General features: G+C 36.8%; 1 protein-coding gene across 2 annotated transcripts in view; it reads left to right on the top strand.

The window, feature by feature from the left end:
* The window catches only part of PRKD1 (protein kinase D1), a 326,655-nt gene that overhangs the window by 249,311 nt on the left and 59,171 nt on the right, over positions 1-18,173 (top strand). The gene's annotated exons all lie outside the window — the stretch shown is intronic.

Consider the following 18,173-nt stretch of genomic DNA (forward strand, 5'->3'; position numbering starts at 1 on the left):
TGGACCTGAATGCCTGTTTCCCTTCCCAGATTAGGAAAGTTTTCAGCTATGATTTGTTCAAATACATATTCTGGCCCTCTGTCCCTTTTGGCGCCCTCGGGAACCTCAGTTAAACATAGGTTTTTCTTCCTCGGGCTGTCGTTTATTTCCCTTAATCTATCCTTATGGTCTTTTAATTGTTTGTCTCTTTTTTCCTCAGTTTCCCTCTTTGCCATCAACTTGTATTCTATGTCACTCACTTGTTCTTCCACCTCGTTAACCCTCGTCATTAGGACTTCTAGTTTGGATTGCATCTCATTCAATTGATTTTTAATTTCTGCCTGATTGGATCTAAATTCTGCAGTCATGAAGTCTCTTGAGTCCTTTATGCTTTTTTCTAGAGCCACCAGTAGCTGTATAATAGTGCTTCTGAATTGGCTTTCTGACATTGGATTGTAATCCAGATTTTGTAACTCTGTGGGAGAGCGGACTGTTTCTGATTCTTTCTTTTGAGGTTAGGTTTTCCTTCTAGTCATTTTGCTCAGTGCAGAGTGGCCAAAAACAAGTTGTATTGGGAAAAGGAGAAAAAGATAGGAGAGAAAGAAGGAAAGAAAAGAGAAAAAGGAAAAAGAAAAAAGGAAGAAAAACAGAAAAAAGAGAAGAAAAAGAGAAAGAAAAAGAAAGGAAAAAAGGGTGGGGAAGCAAAAAAAACAAAAACAAAAACAAAACAAACCACGGGGAGTATCCTCTGATTCTGTATACTTTGAGTCCCTTGACTTCCCCTGGAACTGGTCCGTCTAGCTGGTCTTCTGGGGGAGGGGCCTGCTGTGCTGATTTTCAGGTGTTAGCACTTGGGGGAGCTGCTCTGCCCCTGCCTGGTGCAGGGCTTAGTGAGGGGTGTTCACCTCGTGGGGCCCCATGAGGAACAACCACAGTGGCGGGGCCAGCTCTGCAGCCCTAGAGTCAGCTCCTGCAGTAGCCCCGGAGCTCTCTGTCTGCAGGGCCTGGAGGCTCCAGGGCAGGGCCGCTGATCTGCTCAGCTCGGGGCAGGAGTGTCCTTGCTGTCCTGGGCCCTCCCGGCCTCTGCCTGTCCCGGGGGGGAGGCCGGATCCTGGGCTGTGTCCCGGCGCCCTGTGCTCTGGGGCCTGCGCTGTTGGATCTGCGCTCCCGCCCCGCAGCCCCCTCCGCGGAGCCGCCGCCCGAGCCCCTCCGAGCTGCTCCGGGTTCGCCGTGCGCGCTGCAGCCCTTAGGGAGCTCGGCGCACTCTCCCGGGGCGCAGGTGCCTGTTAGTGTCCCAGGGAGCCCGAGGGCATCCCCGCCTTCCTGGCTCCTGCTCTAACTCCCTGCGAGCCCCTTTCCGCCCGGGAAGGTCGGTGCAGCTCCTGCTCCTCCGGGACGGGGCTCTCCTGTCCTGGGGACACTCGCCCCGGCCTCAGCCCGGCTCCTCGCGGGGCCCCTCCCCTTTGGAGGCCTTTTGTGTCTTTATTTCTTTTTCCCCGTCTTCCTACCTTGATAGACGCGCGAACTCTTCTCACTGTAGCGTTCCAGCTGGTCTCTCTTTAAATCTCAGGCCGAATTCGTAGATTTTCAGGATGATTTGAAGGCTATCTAGGTAATTTGGTGGGGACAGGTGACTCAGGGACCCTACTCTTCTGCCATCTTGCCCCTCCTCCCTATGACTTATTTTGACTATAAAATCACTATTTCACATACATATGAAGACACTGGTAATTCTATTAATTTATTCATTTTCAGCACATAAATTGAATCTCAGATTTCCATATTGCTGCTAAAATAGAAAAAAAGTATAACAACATAGATCATATGACAGGATTTATCTGTCTTCAATTTTGGCAGTAAACTGTATTCATTTTAACAACCATGAGGTAGTCCATCTTTTAAGACCCAAAATGTAGTCAATTTATATATAGCATAACAGCTCAGCAGGGGTGTATACCTTTTCATAAACCATCACCAATATTAGAAGGAAATGAGAAAAACTCAATAGGTTTTTAATATAGAATATTAATATATTCTATCATTATATATAATTATACTTAAGATTATATCAATTTTATAGACTTTTAAGAAAATTGCACAAGTCAGGATTAAATGATCCTATCATTTCTCTATGTTTCCTCATCTTTTTATTTATTTATTTTTCATCTTTTTATTTTTATTTTTATTTACAAATGTTCTTGTGGAATTTGGGAATAGTCAAAACCAATTGAAACCATGTTATGCAAGACTTAGTCTTAGGCAAAAGTTAACAATCTCTTTCAAAACTATGAAGATGCTTATATCTGATAAACTGTTCTACAGGGGACAATTATAAAAGCTGAATAAAATGTAACAAAAGAAAACAGAATAAAGTAATATTTGAAGGTACCCAAGAACAACTAAAACAATCAAGATTTGAGGGACCAATGTCTCAGAAGGAAGGAAATCACAGAGAGGTCAATGCACAGAACAGGCCCCATAATGAAGAAGTATCTGGCCTCAAATGTTGGTCATGCTGAGGTTGAGAACCCCTGAGGTAGAGCCACGCTGGATAATTTTCAAATGTGTTATAAAGCCACAGTTAAGACAATGTAGTATTGCACAAGATTTAAATTTTTAAAAAACAAGGTGGTATTATGCATGAGTGGAACAATAAACCAGTCAAATAGAATGAAGAGCCTAGAATATATGTGTATATATGTATAAGCCAACTGATTTCTGTCAAGGATATGGCTTCTGTGACAAAAGGATGGTCTTTTCAACACACATTTCTGGGACCAATTGGATATCTATATGAAAAACATGAATCTTGACCCTACCTTACACCATATACAAGATTATTTCAAGACAAATTGGGAGCTCCTTGAAGATAACATAGAAGGATATCTACAAGAAATCGAAGTTGGAAAAACTTTTCTAAATAGGACTCAAATCACTGATGTCAAAAGGAAAAGAGTGATAAATTGGACATCATTAAACTTAAGTAATTGTTTTCAGCAAGTCACCAAATGGGAAAAGATATTTTCAACATATGTATCTTATAAAAGACTCATATCCAGAAAGTATAAAGAACATCCACAGAAATTTAGAAGACAGACAACCCCGTTTAAGACACAGGCATAAATACTTAAACAGCACTTTTTAAAAGAGCACAGCCAATAAACATCAAAATGTACTTTTATGTCATTAGTTATTAAGTAGTCTAAAGTGAAATATCTCTACACCAGAATGTCTAACACTGAATAAGCCCTGATAATAACAAGTATTAATGAAGATACTGAGCAACTGGAACTCACATATACTACTACTGTGAATATAGATTGGTTCAACAACTTTGGACAAATGGTTGGCATTTATCTTCTAAAGCTGGACATATGCATGTTATGCCACTCCACAGTTCTGCTAAGTTTATATTCAATAGAAATGTTTATAGACACATCTACAAAGATACATACAAGCATATTTTTTGTTTCTTGCTTTTTAATTTTTTTAGACTTCATTTTTTAGATTCTCAGCAAAATTGAAAGGAAGGTACAGGGATTTCCCATATGCCATCTGCCCCCCGGTATGTGCATTGTCTCCTCCATTATCAATATCACTTCCTGGAGTGGTACTTTTGTTAATACTTATGAGTCTACACTGACACATCATAATCACCCAAAGTCTCATTTTAGTGTCTTGTTGTACATTCTTTATGTTTGGGCAAATGCAAAATTATGTGTCCATCATTACGGTAGCATATAAAGTATTTTCCCTGCCCTAAAAATTCCTCTGTGCTTCACCTGTTCTCTCTTCCCTTTCACCCAATTCCTGCTAACCAGGGTTGCTTTTACTGACTCCATACCTTTGCCTTTTTTAGAATATCATATGGTTGGAATCATACAGTATGTACCCTTTCCAAATTGTGTTCTTTTACTTAGTAATATTCATCCTATTGCCTTCATTTCTTTGTTACACATCAGTTGACTCTATTTATGAAGGTCTATTTTGGGGCTCACTTATCTGATCCATTGATCTATTTGTCCCTTCTTTCATCAGTACCACACTGTCTTGATTATTGTAGCTGTATACTAAGTCTTAAAGTCTGGTAGCATCAGTTCTCCAGTTATGTTCTTCCTCTTTAATATTATATTAATATATTTTGTTGGGTATTCTAGATCTTTTTCCTTTCTTCCTAAACTTTAAAGTCAGTTTGTTGCTGTCCATAAAATAACTTGCTAGGATTTTGATTGAGATTGCATTGAATCTATAGATCAAGTTGAGAAGAACTGATATCTTCACAATATTAAATTTTCCCATCCATGAACATGGAATGTTTCTCTATTATTTAGTTCTTATTTTATTTCTTTGATTAGAATTTTATAATTTTCCTCATATAGATCTTATACATGTTTGGTTAGATTTATATCTGGGTACTTCATTTTGAGGGGGTCCCAATGTGAATAGTATTGTTATAAGCATGTTTGTATCTTTATTTGTAATAGCTAAAAGCTTAGAAATAAATAGTTATAAAGTTATTAGGTTTCTTCATCACAGGTCATGTAGGAAATAATAAAATATTAATATTAATCAGAATAATTAATAATTAAACTTAGTTTTGAAATTCCTATCAGTTAATGAAAATGGGATTATAGGAATTATATTATTTAATGATTGGAAACAAATTCTGGGCACTAAATGAAAAGTAATGTGTCACATCATCCTAATATGCATGTAATTTGCGTAATACCATTGTTTTCTACAGTTGTTTTCACTACAGATGAAAAAGCATAATTCAGATGATCTTCTTTCAAGGGGAAAACAAAAATAAAAGCAAAACTATAGCATAATATTATAGCCAACTATTAAAGGAATAGATGGTTCTCTTTATCTTTATCAAGATACATTTCTGGTGATTCTAAGTTGATAGCAAAGTAGAAAGAGCTTTGTGTTCTTCCCTATTTTTTTCTTGGAAGTAATGGTCCCATCAAATATCCTGCAAAAAAAATTTCCTGGTCAGGTAATATTGAGAAGTGCTTCTCCGTCCATCCATGTATTGGACATCATAATATATATTAAGCATAATTATGGGCCTTGGAAGTCTTGGAATAATGAAATCAGTGTTCCTATACTGACTCAAATATGGAACCCCTTTTTCTCATAAAACCTAAGGATATCCTATAGGGGAAAATGCACTCTAAGAAATGGTATCTTAGAGAAATAAGTGAACATATGTTGCTTAGATCATCTTTAAATATCATGAGCTGAATAGCACTCAGCCAAAACTGAATGCTGATGAGAGCCCGGAGTAAAGGTATTCACGGCTTACAAATGGCAGGGAAATTGTATCAGGTATGCTGATGAGGATAAGAATAATGTCTATTTTGGAAGTTGAGAGACTTGATTGATTTCCACTCCCAAAGAGAAAGCTTTGCCATCTCTGAAATCTATGAAAATGTTCCATAAAAGTAACACATGAACAGGGTTATTATTTTACCTTGTAGGGGCCCCAGGGCAGGCTGCCCCAAGATGGGCCATTTCAGCATATTTTCTCAAGTTAAAAGCAATCAAAACCCAGCAGATGCAGGAAAAGCTCTCTGCCTCCTCCATAACTGCCTAACTTTACATTGGAAAAGAGAGCCTATAATAGGAATAAAGCTATTAATAGAGACTCCCCTTTACCTAAAGAACATCATAATAGGACAAACTTGTTTTTCCCAACATCTCCCCTCTCCCCTCACCTTCTTGGTAATAACCTTCTTCCCTTTCAAATCCTCAGACCCTACTTCTTTCCTTAGCTTATATAAGCTTCATGTTGCCTCATTGTCTTTGGAATTTTGTGTCTAGAGACACACCTATTACATTTGATTTTCTCCTATTATTCTGTCTCCTGTCAATTTGCTTCTAAGTCCACGTAGAAGGACTTTAAGACAAAGGAAGGTCTTCCCCCCAGCATTCTTAAAAGTCTGTTTGGATCTGTTCAAATGAGCAGTTAGGTACCCTGACTTCTGCATATGCTTCATGTCAATCCAGAAATGTAGCAGGTATTATTGGGTAGCAGTTAACTTTGGCAGAACCTCATTCTAAATGTACCCTACTTCCCAAGGTAGTAGATTGTAGATTGAATATTGCAGAACAGGATATGGGGGTTCAGAGAACAATGGACATGCGTTTTTAAAAATTATTTATTTATTTATTTATTTATTTATTTATTCATTCATTCATTCATTCGTTCGTTCATGAGAGAGAGAGAGAGAGACTGACAGACAGACAGACAGAGACGGAGACAGGCAGAGGAAGAAGCAAGCTCCATGCAGGGAGCCCGATGAGGGACTCGATCCTGGGACTCCAGGATCACACCCTGGGCTGAAGGCAGGCGCTAAACAGCTGAGCTACCTAGGGATCCCCAGACATGCATTTTCGTTAAGAAAAAGAGTCCTCTGTATTTTGGTTTTGACTCGGGATGAAATGAACGTATTCAGTGTAAATATAGCATATGTATTGTCTACTTAACCAAGTCGTTTCTTACATTTTTCATTGATACTCCTCTGAAAACAATTTTTCAGAATAGCCTTTCTACTTTTCAATTATACTCTAACCCTTGAATGAAATCAGACAGAAAACAATGATATGCAACAAAGACTCTAAAATGAGCAGAGAATGCATTGTAGTTCTCTCATTAAAACTATAAGCCACTGTTGGACTTCCCAGGTTTGTAAACCACTGACTGATAATAATTTTTCATCGGCTTATTCTTGCCTGCAGGCAGATACCAACTGTGTAACATTTGATTACTTTGATGACCTTTTTCATTCTTTTCCCATTGAGAGGTTGAATTATTGTGAAGAAAATCTAATCTTTCATGTAAAGGTCAAAAATGCTTCATTCTGACTATAATTTATTTTCAACAAGGTGAAAGAGCTGTCTTTCATCATTGACACTGTAATAAGTGTGTATGTATGTGTGTGTGTATATATACATATATATATATATATATATTTTTTTTTTTTTTTACCTCTACCAACTCACAACTGTAAACTGTGTTTCTGCAATCTTGACTTAGTGTCTGTGGTTCCATTTAAATGTTAACAAGCAGTCTCTAACTTGGATGTCCCTGTGGCAATGAAGGCTGATCAGTGTCTCATTTTGTTGGAAAAGGCATCTATATAAAACATTATTGATAACATGCATTGCTTTCTTCAAATAACACCATTTTCTTGTCTTTTTCCTCCCTTTGTTCTGCATCTTTGCCTGCTTTTTGCTCTTACAACTTCATGCTTCAGTCTCCTGTGAGTCCTGGCTTCGAGGTAGGTACTGGCTCTACCTGACAATAGGGATACGCTTCACCATCTTTTTACAAACCGGCAGGTTGACGTCAGGCAATTATTGGTATTGACTCCATGAGAACAATCAGGTCAGAATTTAGCTCAGAATCCAACCTATTGAGTCTATGAAACTGGAAAGACAGGTTGAGAACGGAACAGGACACAGTCCACACACACTTTACCCAGTAGCGTGATAACTGAAATGCATGCATACTGGAATTGTATCCTGAAGCCAGGTACCACAGAGCCATGCAAAGGAGGCCACCATCCCAAAACACACACACACACACACACACACACACACACACACACACACACCACAAGTTTTAGTTGGCATGGTAAAGCATACATCAAGGACTGCCTGAAGATGAATATAACTTTTTTTAAGAAAGGAGCTTTTAATCCTTAATGTATTATCACAGTCTATTTAGTTATTTTTTAAAGGATGGTATGCAAGTGGATATATCAAGGTCTCAGTCCAAGAAGAAATTATATTTAGAAAATTCAAAAATTTCCTTCCTAGGCGTTTTATTAAGCCCCCCTCCAAAACTGGTCTTTATTTATCTTAAGCAACTGATAGCCTGGATATGGAGGAAAGGCATTTAGATCAAGTGTTAAAGCACAGTATACAGTGGTGCTTTTATTATGATAACTTGTTTTGACCAATTGACTTGTTAATATTTAGTTTTCCTCATTTCCATACTTCTGGCAAATTGAGAATTGACATATTGTTACTTTTCTTCATGAGACTATAAATTGCAAATACCATTATTAGTGTCCATTTTTAGATGGTCTTGTTAAAATAACTCTAACAAAGGAAGCTAATGAAAACATAACCAGAACATGTTCTAGGTTAAATAAAATTGAGAAGTCAAGATATCTTGATTCATAAGATATAAAATGAAGAAATCCACTTCAATAATAGTAAATTTCTGTGTTTGGAAAAATCATCCCAGTTCAAAATGTGCCCTACTTAGAAAAGTCCAGGGCAAAAGCTAGGTAAATGTTGTTGTTTTTTTTTTATTCTTGCGAATTTAAATTTTGTCATTTAAATGCCGTCCAGACATGATTTGAAATGGGAATTAGTAACTTTCTCTTTAGATTGTCCTTCGGGAATGAAGCCAAAGAAGAACGGGAAGCATTTTTAACTTCCTTCTCCTACATTGCAATCAGGAACAGATTATCTAAGGGACTGAGGGGGATCGTCAACTTTTCTGTGAAAGTTGTACAACCACCAGGCCTTCACAGGATGGCTCTTGATACAAATAAGATGCATTTTCTTCTGCACAAGCTGTTGTTCTTGAACTTGTTTATATAAAATTTTTTTGAAAGATAGTAAACTTTTTGTCTTTATAGCTGTCTTGGAAGAAAATGATGTATAAAATTTGACCAATATATTAATGACAGAATTGTAAGTTGCAGAATTGTTATAGAAACCTGATCACGGTTCCATGTTCATGTCTTGGTCAGTTAACACTTTTAGGTTTGGACTGCATAAGCATACAGAATTACATAAATTCTCTGTCCTTATGGAGCTTGCATAAATGGCCAGTGTATAAACAAATAGATATAGTATATATGTCTTTGTAAAAGTTTCCTGGTATTATACTGCAAGGATATACATTAACTTTCCTAATCTCTTCTACTGATTAGATTTTCATTTTTTTTAAACATAGCCTCAATTTCTGTGCCTCAGTACTATTTCTTTATTGGAAGATAAACAGCTTTTCATATATTTTTTGGCCATTTGTATTTCACCTGTGGTCAATTGCTTATCTTTTTTTCTGTTGAGTTACTTATTGGCTGCTTAGAATCTTTATATATGATTAATCCTCTGTTAATCTATGATGAAAGTATATTTTCAGTTTTATGTGTGCTTTTGACATCTTTTCCCACACTGCTACTTTGACAGACAGAAGACATATTTTCACTCATTTTCTTACTATTGATAGCCTGTTGAAAATTAATCAATACAGCCAGATTAAACATTATACTCTTGCAAATGACTGAGGAGAATGTTTTTTACCCCAGAGTAAAGGAGCTGAGGTCAAAGTAGAAAATGAAGCAGAATTTATTTTTTTTATTTTTTATTTATTTATTTATTTTTTTGAAGCAGAATTTAAGACAGTGATGTCCTTTGCAACCACAGAATATAATTGATGATACTTTTTTTTTTAAGTCAGTTAGGTCTTATGGGATTTTTAAAATTTAAGAACTTTACTAAAGTTTTAAAATGATTTTTAAATGTCTTTCAGGAAGCATTTACTATTGGAGCTTTGAGGTTAAACGGCTCTACAGAAAATTTGTTTTTGGTGGAATTAAACGCTCCTAGTCTAGTCTTTTTGGTAATTCCTAATATTCAGACTGCCTAATAGTAGGAAATAAATTGCTCATTCCAAAAGTTTTCCCTGTGTTTGACTGTTTTATATCCTCACTTTTTGCATTCTTTAGTTATTATGAAAGTTAGACAATATTCAGTTTAACTCATTATTAAGGGTGCATATTTTCTAAATAATAATTTGCCACAAACTGCTATTACTTTCATAACATTTACTGACTCACATTTAATTACACAAGCATTGCATTAAAAAGAACTGTTGCTTGCATACTTTCCTAGAAAAATCTCCCCCCATGACTCATTCAGTTAGTTTTTGTTCACTTAAAAAAAAAATATGGAGAAAAGAGAATACCAGTATTGCATTATCTATCTGTTACTGGATATGATTCTGATATGTTTTATAATAATCAAGATAGATTCTTTTCAAATGAGCAAACGATGAAAAAAAAGCTATTTCTAATGCTGAATGAAACTATGATGATATTTCTAACCAAATAAATATTTTCCAGGATATTTTCCAAAGTAGCAAAGTCTATCTAGAAATAGAGACTTTAATTGTTATTACTCTTGTGTTCTGGGGTTCCAGGAATCTTAGTGATTCATCTGAATTAAAAAGTCATTTTTCCATGTAAATATGCACCATAACATCCATGCAGTACATTTGCCAGATATTGCAAGATTTCTTTTGATGATTGTGTAAACTATTTCTCCAGATTCTGACCTGGGTAGTGTACATATTCAGTGAGGAAACACATCCAAGAATTCTTGAACCAGCACATCTCCACCCCCTGAGAGTTAGAAGAGTATATGCAGTGGTGGGTTTGTCAGGAAGGAGCCCTTCAGTAAAATTAAGAGTGTGTGGTCTACTTGACGTGTTACTAATCAGCTGTTGCCTGATTTCATTCAGTGTGTCTGGCTTCGTATATGTACATTATTAATTCATGCTCTGAACAAAAACTTCCAGATGTGTAACTCTAAATGTAAACACTTCAGGAGCATTCTTCATGAACTGCCCCTGGGAAGTGGGACATTTACCACTTGCCCACACTTACAAGCATATAGGTCTTGGGAACCAACTTACTGATCTTTAAAGCAGGCTCTGAGGGCCTATGTTGCCTTCAGAAACGAGACCATAGTTTCCCTAACACTTCCAACAGCTTTGCTTTAAGACACAAAACACTGCTCCCTACCTTACGATATAAGATAGCCTCCCACCCCTTGTTATCAATAATAGACATTTGTTTAATCTAATTTAGTCATACCAGACCCGCCCACAATTCAGTCTCTTCTTACTTAATTCCTGACCAGTCATGATTCTGAGGTCCTAGTGAGCTCTTAGTTGAGTACTATGGAAAAAAAGAAAGAAAGAAAGATTACTCAGCGTTAAATTTGAGAGCTTGTATCCTCATGAATGTTTCTACCCAGAAAAAAGGAAATAAAGTTTTGTGGAGTAACAATGAAGTGGACGGAAAGTGGAAGATTGGAATTGGTATTATAAATTAGTCTTCCAGAAACTTGAGAAATAATTCAGCTTCTAAAGTATTTATCTGTGCTTTCAGAAATATTTACATACGTGATTTTACTTGCTTCATTAGATATGGTTTTCTCATATTTCTGATTCATCTGATATCTGCCTTCTCAAGAAGAGTAAAAGTATTGCCACTTTGATAATAAATATAGTGAAATGTAAGATGAAACAATGCTCAGAAGTTATGAACACATATATATATACCTCTTTCTCCTAACAGTCCAGTTTTTGGTGATACCTATTTTTCTGTAGCTGTACATTGAAAATACCACTGAGTGGTATAATTTTATAAAGGTAGTGGTTTCCTTTCTTAAACTAAAAATTGATGAGGAAAAAGTCTCATCTTATTCTTCTCTCTTTTTTTAACTGAATCACATCAAAATCCAGTCTTTGGTTCTACCACATTTCTGAAGCACAAGTCCACATACACACACACACACACACACACACACACACACACACACATACACATTATACACGCAGCGCTACGTGTTCACCATTTAGTGTTATAGGTTGATTCTATAAGATACTATAAAGTTATTCTTGAGTCCCTAAGTCATACTTATTTTTGAGGAGAAAGGCTAGCCTTTGTAGCCTTGGACTGTGTTTTTGGCATGCTCTTCCTTGGTGTTTCTTAGGCAGTCATCAATGGGACAGCCTCTTTCCAGATCATTTCATTTAGCTTTCCTGTGTTCATAAACCCAAACCAGCCCTCTGTCAACTTAGGCAGAGTCAGATACTATGAGAATGTATTTTCCTAACATCACTATTCTTGATTTTTCCACATAATCTAGTTTCCCTTCTAGCTCACTTTCTATGTGTAGACCAGTTCTGACATTTGAAGCCCCAAAGCAGAAGCTGTTGACATACAAAATTATTTTCTTCCTCAGTGGAAATGCTCCTTTTTATTATGTACATTTAGAGCACAAGGCATTGAGGTCACATTGCCTTTAAGTAAAAAGAGAGGTAATCTTAATATTATGTCTCCCCTTTCCTCCAAGATCCCACCATTTGTAGGATGTTGGTAATTGACATTTTGAAAGAACAGTGCCTGTAATTTGCAACAATTCTTGAACAGCTCTGGTACTTTCCCTGCCAAGGGTGGATCACTTAAGCAAATAATAAAGTTCCTTTACCCTTCATTTCTGTTTACCCCCCAAAGAGTGATGCAATAAAAAAGTTACTGTAACTCTCAAGATCACTTTAGCACTCAGAAAAAATCCAGACCACCTTGTATTTTTAATAAGAGATTACATATACATATGTAATTACTGTGAAAGCTTTCACAAATTGCAGCAAACATTAAGAAATGCTTTCTCTGCTGTAAAATACAGCATCGATCACCACTAAGCAAGGGCGCACTTTTTTTTCCTGCCCTATAGCAACTCTTTTCACTTTTTATGAAAAGGTGTTGATTAGCTTTTATTTATGCTATACATACTTAGAGTATCCAACTGAGTGAGGAACCAAACTCGTTTATGTGATCTGCTTGGAGGCAGTTCAAGGGATGTAGAATCAGAATTGTAACAGAATAGCACTGAACAATGGAAAGTCAGGGAAACATTCTACCCTCCCCTCTCCTCAGTGAAGTGCAGGGCTTGGAAACATAAGTGTTCCAAGTGAATTCTATTTCCTAGGGGTCTTTAGATGTACCTTTCATCCAACAACTGTATGTTTCATCATCTGTATTGGAAAATCCCTTACTCCTTGTGTGAGAGGTAGTTTGTTCATCTAAGTGCTACTGAGAGAAGTTGATTGTTTCTTTTTGCTTCAGAAAGTAGCCTCAGACTGAGCATTCAGTGTTTTACTATCAGAGACTAGGGATAGGGCTAGGTAATCATTTCCAAGAGAGATAAACAGGTATCAGAGTATATAAAAAATCTCTAGGTAATCTCAACATAGTCATTCATGGCAAGAGTCACTTCAGGGTGCATACCAAATGCTTATTTTTTTTAAAAAAAATTATTTATTTATTCATGAGAGCCACAGAGAGAGGCAGAGACACAGGCAGAGGGAGAAGCAGGATCCTTGCAGGTAGCCCCAGAGAGACTTGATCCCGGGATCACGTCCTGAGCCGAAGGCAGATACTCAACCAGAGGCTCAACCACTGAGCCACCCCAACTGCTTATTCTTGAGGAAGTGTCTTTTCTGAATGACACCTTTGCCTCCCCCATGGGGGTGTTTTATTTTTTCTTCGAACTTTCATATATGTGGGTACTTATTCTGTGTGAGACAGTATTTCAGTAGTTGGCAATACAGTGATGAACAAAACCATTAAGATTCTCTCCTCGAGACTCCTATTGAAAGGAAACCATAAAAATCCAATATGCAAATAGGTAAATATGACAGTTGCAGGCTGTAGTAATGGCTCTGGAGGAGACAGGCTGGTGTGCCAGAGAGTAACAGAGTGTGAACAGGGAGTGAGCAATAAGTTGGGTGGTCTGTAGGCCTCTCAGAGAAGATGACATATGAACTGAAATCTGAAGAATAAAAGAGAAAGAACCACATACACAGAAAGAAGGGAAGAGTACATGTTGTGATTGTTGATAATAACTTATGTTGTATCCAGAATTCTATTAGATTTAAAGTTATTTGGCACAGAGATGTATTTACTGGTCTATGTCCTGCAGCATCTGAATGGGGCATTCAGGTAAGATTTGCCCCAGGAAACTCTTATTAAATTAAATAGATCAATCATGATGGCAGTAAAAGAGAACTATCATAAGGCGCTATTCTGCACAGTTCTTTGAATGATAGTCCAAAATACTAGATCTTAAACTTCTGAAATAAAGGATTAATGCTTGATTGGATGTTTTTACACAGTTGCATTAGTATCTTTTAAGTATAACAGCACCTGAATAGCAAAGTAGGCAGACAACTGACTGATGCATATACAAAAGAAGCTGTTTGTTCAGTTTGCCATTTTGTTCTAGAAAACATGCATGACTCAGATGCTATCCTCTGAACACAGACATGCTGGTTGAAAGTCTCTTCTGTATGTCAGGGTTAAGGGACTCACAGTATTTTCACATGGCATTTCAGCGTGTAGAACATGTTGTTATTCTCACTTTCCCCCCCATGAATTCTTCCGTTATGACTTTGAAGGGAAGAAAATACTTTCTACTTTCATATTTGCATAAGACCAGGGGATGTAAGAGCTGGAAGGGGTTAAGGAGTGAGGAATCGCTATTATCACCTGGGGCGAGACTACCCCTGAATTCAGAGTTCTGCTACTGACATCATGGGGGACCTGGGGCAAATTAGGTTCAGTTTTCTTATTTGTAAAATGGGGCCATAACACTAGTGGGTGTGGTGTTTAAATGAATTAATGCACGTAAAGTGCTATGAAAGGAGCGTGGCATGTATAAAGGTCAAAGTGTTTTATATTACTATCTAGTTCACAGGTCTAAAGATCCCCATGGGCCAGATTTATTCCCTAAGTAAGTTGACTGGCACAGTGTTTCAAATATTTTTTCAGAATTCCCAACATTTAGAAATAGAGTTATTTCCTAAAACAACTAGATTTTCTGCTTTTGAAAAACTCAGAGGCCTGGCAACACTGGGCTCACATACTCACATGGCAGCTATCAGCCGTCTATGAGCGGTGGTCATTCCTTTTATTCTGAACCTGTCCTCCAATTTACCATAGCTTCCACCATTCTCTATGGTACCCCTGATACTGAAGGGCTACCCACCAATCTTAACAACGTACAAGTATTTAACTTACTGTCCCTCTCTGTCTAGAGCAGAAGAGTTTTGACAGATTTTGTATTCGTGTTGGATATGCCAAGCAGAGGTGAGGAACAGACAAATACAGAGAGCAATTGCAGTGAAAAATGTTCCTTAGCCAATTGTACTGTCTTAAAATTGAAATCCTGCAAACCAAATATGTAAAAGTCACAACCTATATCATATTACGTTTAAAAAGAGGCTTATATGATAGTTGTATTTTGAATATCTCTATTGAAATGTTGCATCCATCATTTCCATGCAATTACTTCTTGAAAACATTAATGCTCCTCAGTTCAAGCAATGTTTATTGTTTATCATGTACCAGGCACTTCTTCCTTTAACAGAGGACAAATATGATTAAGACAGTGTCCTTCTCTTAGAAGCTTATTTTCTAATGATTAAGACGAGTCCAAAAAGGATGTCGACATATATGCTAAAGTGTTCTCTATTTTTCTGTTTCTCTTTAACTCAAGGGGAGTTTATATCACCCCAAATCCATTCCCAATATGAGGCTGTGAAGTGAATTTTAGTTAATAAATATAAACAATTTAATAGTGCTGAAGTTTTCATTTGAGCCAGGCATTTTGTAAAGTGACTTTTATCTTCCAAAATCTTATGTTTGATTTTTACATCAATGGCAATAAGCAAACGACAAGGAAAGGCAACTCCTCCCCCACTGTTTTCTAGCTTTATTAATGCAAAGAATTCATTTTGAGCCATGGAGTGGAATATACCTTGTTGGGAAAGGGTTTCAGAGTCCTGTTAAATGTTAAAGACAGTGCTGGCAGTTGGGAGTTTCCGTAATGTAATCTAAGCAATCATTTCCTGGGAAGGTTCCAAAGTTGCTGAGTAATTAATTTAGCATACCAGGTTAAAAAACAAATTTCAGTCTCTAGAGAGGCAGGGTATATTGTCTGTGTAATTAGGTGTTCAGTGCATATAGTTTTAACTTTGTAATTTCAAACGAATACTGTTAGCATAAGAATGCTACAGACACTTCACAACACTACAGACTTAAAAATTAATCTCTGTAATCTTTAATCTCTAATCCTGGCTTTAAAAATTCAGCTTTCATAATTATTCTGTTATATTCCCTTCTCTCCATGATGGGATACATCTTACACCGAGAACAGAGAAGAGATCTGTGTACTTTGCATCAGCTAAACTTTGCCAAATCAAATCATTTATACACATGCACCCCAATACCTTACTTCACAGTTAGGTCAGTTCTCACAAAAGTCACACACCTGTAACTTTATCTAAACTCCTCCACTCAGGAAAAGAACAATTCATAATACCGCTGGCCAATGTAGAAATGTGAATTTTTAGAAGTAAGTCCTCCTGCATGTGCTTACCATAATTATAGAGAAGGGAATTTGAGATCTGTTCTGTGAATTTTGAGCCAGTTTTTGCTCTGAACATAATAATGAGGCAGAATGAAACAAAATGTAGCTGTTCCCTCTCCAGAGCATTTCATACTTTCCTCCCTATTCCTATAAAAAACATTCTGCAGGTTGCTCAGGTTCACCAAATACATGGTGCCAAACTGGAACAGCAAGTAACAGTGGAAATTAATTTAAACACCATTTACTTAACCTCGTAGAACCTTCATTAGTGGTTGATGGGTAAAGAGGAATTTTCTCTTTATAAGAGTTAATTTTAAAGAAAGATCTTTAAAAAAAAAGATCTTATGGGGCAATGTGAGTGGCTCAGTCGATTAAGCATCTGACTCTTTTTGAAAAAAGGATTATTTATTTATTTATTTATTCATGAGAGACAGAGAGAGAGAGAGGCAGAGGGAGAAGCTGGCTCCATATAGGGAGCCTGACATGGGACTTGATCTCGGGTCTCCAGGATCACTCCCTGGGCTGAAGGCAGCGCTAAACTGCTGAGCCACTGGGGCTGCCCATTAAGCATCTGACTCTTAATCTCAGGGTCAAGAGTTCAAGCCCTATGTTGGGATCCATCTGGGCATGGAGCCTGCTTAAAGAAAGATCTTAAAGGACTGTACACATTATAATTATACAAATAAGTAAAAAATATGAAATTAAGGAAGAAATAAAACAGTACTATTTGTTTTATATGATAATGTGTCAACATGCACAAAAATTTGATTAAGTCAACATTACTCCTTTGACTCACCACGAAGTCTAAGTTCATGTTGAAGTTTTTTTTTTTTAAGATTTTATTTATTTATCCATGAGAGACAGGGGGAGAGAGAGAGAGAGAGAGAGAGAGAGAGAAAGAGAGAAAGAGATAAGCAGGCTCCATATAGGGAGCCTGATGTGGGACTTGATCCCTGGTCTCCAGGATCACTCCCTAGGCTGAAGGCAGTGCTAAACCGCTGAGCCACCCAGGCTGCCCAATGTTGAAGTTATTTTAAAGACCAAGCTAGTTGGATTTAGATCAGTGAAATTTTGTTAAGCATCTAGGTTTTTTTTTAACATCACCAATTTCTAAATTTTGCCTACTCTGTAACTTGATGCAACAAACAAAATACTATAATTATGGCTTTCTAGTATACATACCTTCAAATAAAACTTTACATAATTGAAATTAATTTTTTGGCTTAAAATGGTAGCTGCATATTAATTATTAATAAAAAATGTGTCACTGATTCTGAAAATCCTTAGGAATGTTTAGTTTGTTTTCACATCATTAGAAGTAGTTTTGAAGGGATGATTGGCAGGATTACAGAAATGTTGGTTATTTATAATTTACATAAACAATGATAAATGTGCATTACAAGGCAATGGTCTTATTTCATAGGCTTTTGTCTGTTTTACAATCTTATGTATCAGTGAAGGCCTTTTTTTTTTTTTTTTGCATTTTGATTGAAGAATGGATAAGTATCTCATAAGCACTTACAAAGTTATCAAATAGTGACCCAGTATTCCTTTTTTGTCTTAGTCCCTGAGATTTGCATGCTAGTAGGGAAGAGCACAAGCATGTGTGTGTGTACACTCCGGAAACATAGATGTAACTCTGCAATCAAAACTTTTAAAGCCTTTCTCATTCTTCCTTTCCCAAAGTGTTTGTTATCCAGTAAATTACACAACATAAGCTCCTTCTAGCAGTAAACCAGTTCCCACGTAAGTCACCATGCATACAACCCATCTCAAGATTTTAAAGCTTTATTTTTTTCATTTAGAAACATAGGCTACACTGAAAATACTAATGTATTTAGAACTATAAGAAAAGGTAACAATATGTATTTCTGGTCATGATGCTAGCTGATTTTAATTTTAAAATGTCATGAATGCCAAAAGGGCATTCTTTTTAATGCTACTAA

This window comes from Vulpes lagopus, chromosome 6 (assembly GCF_018345385.1).
Source record: "Vulpes lagopus strain Blue_001 chromosome 6, ASM1834538v1, whole genome shotgun sequence".
Taxonomy (NCBI): domain Eukaryota; kingdom Metazoa; phylum Chordata; class Mammalia; order Carnivora; family Canidae; genus Vulpes; species Vulpes lagopus.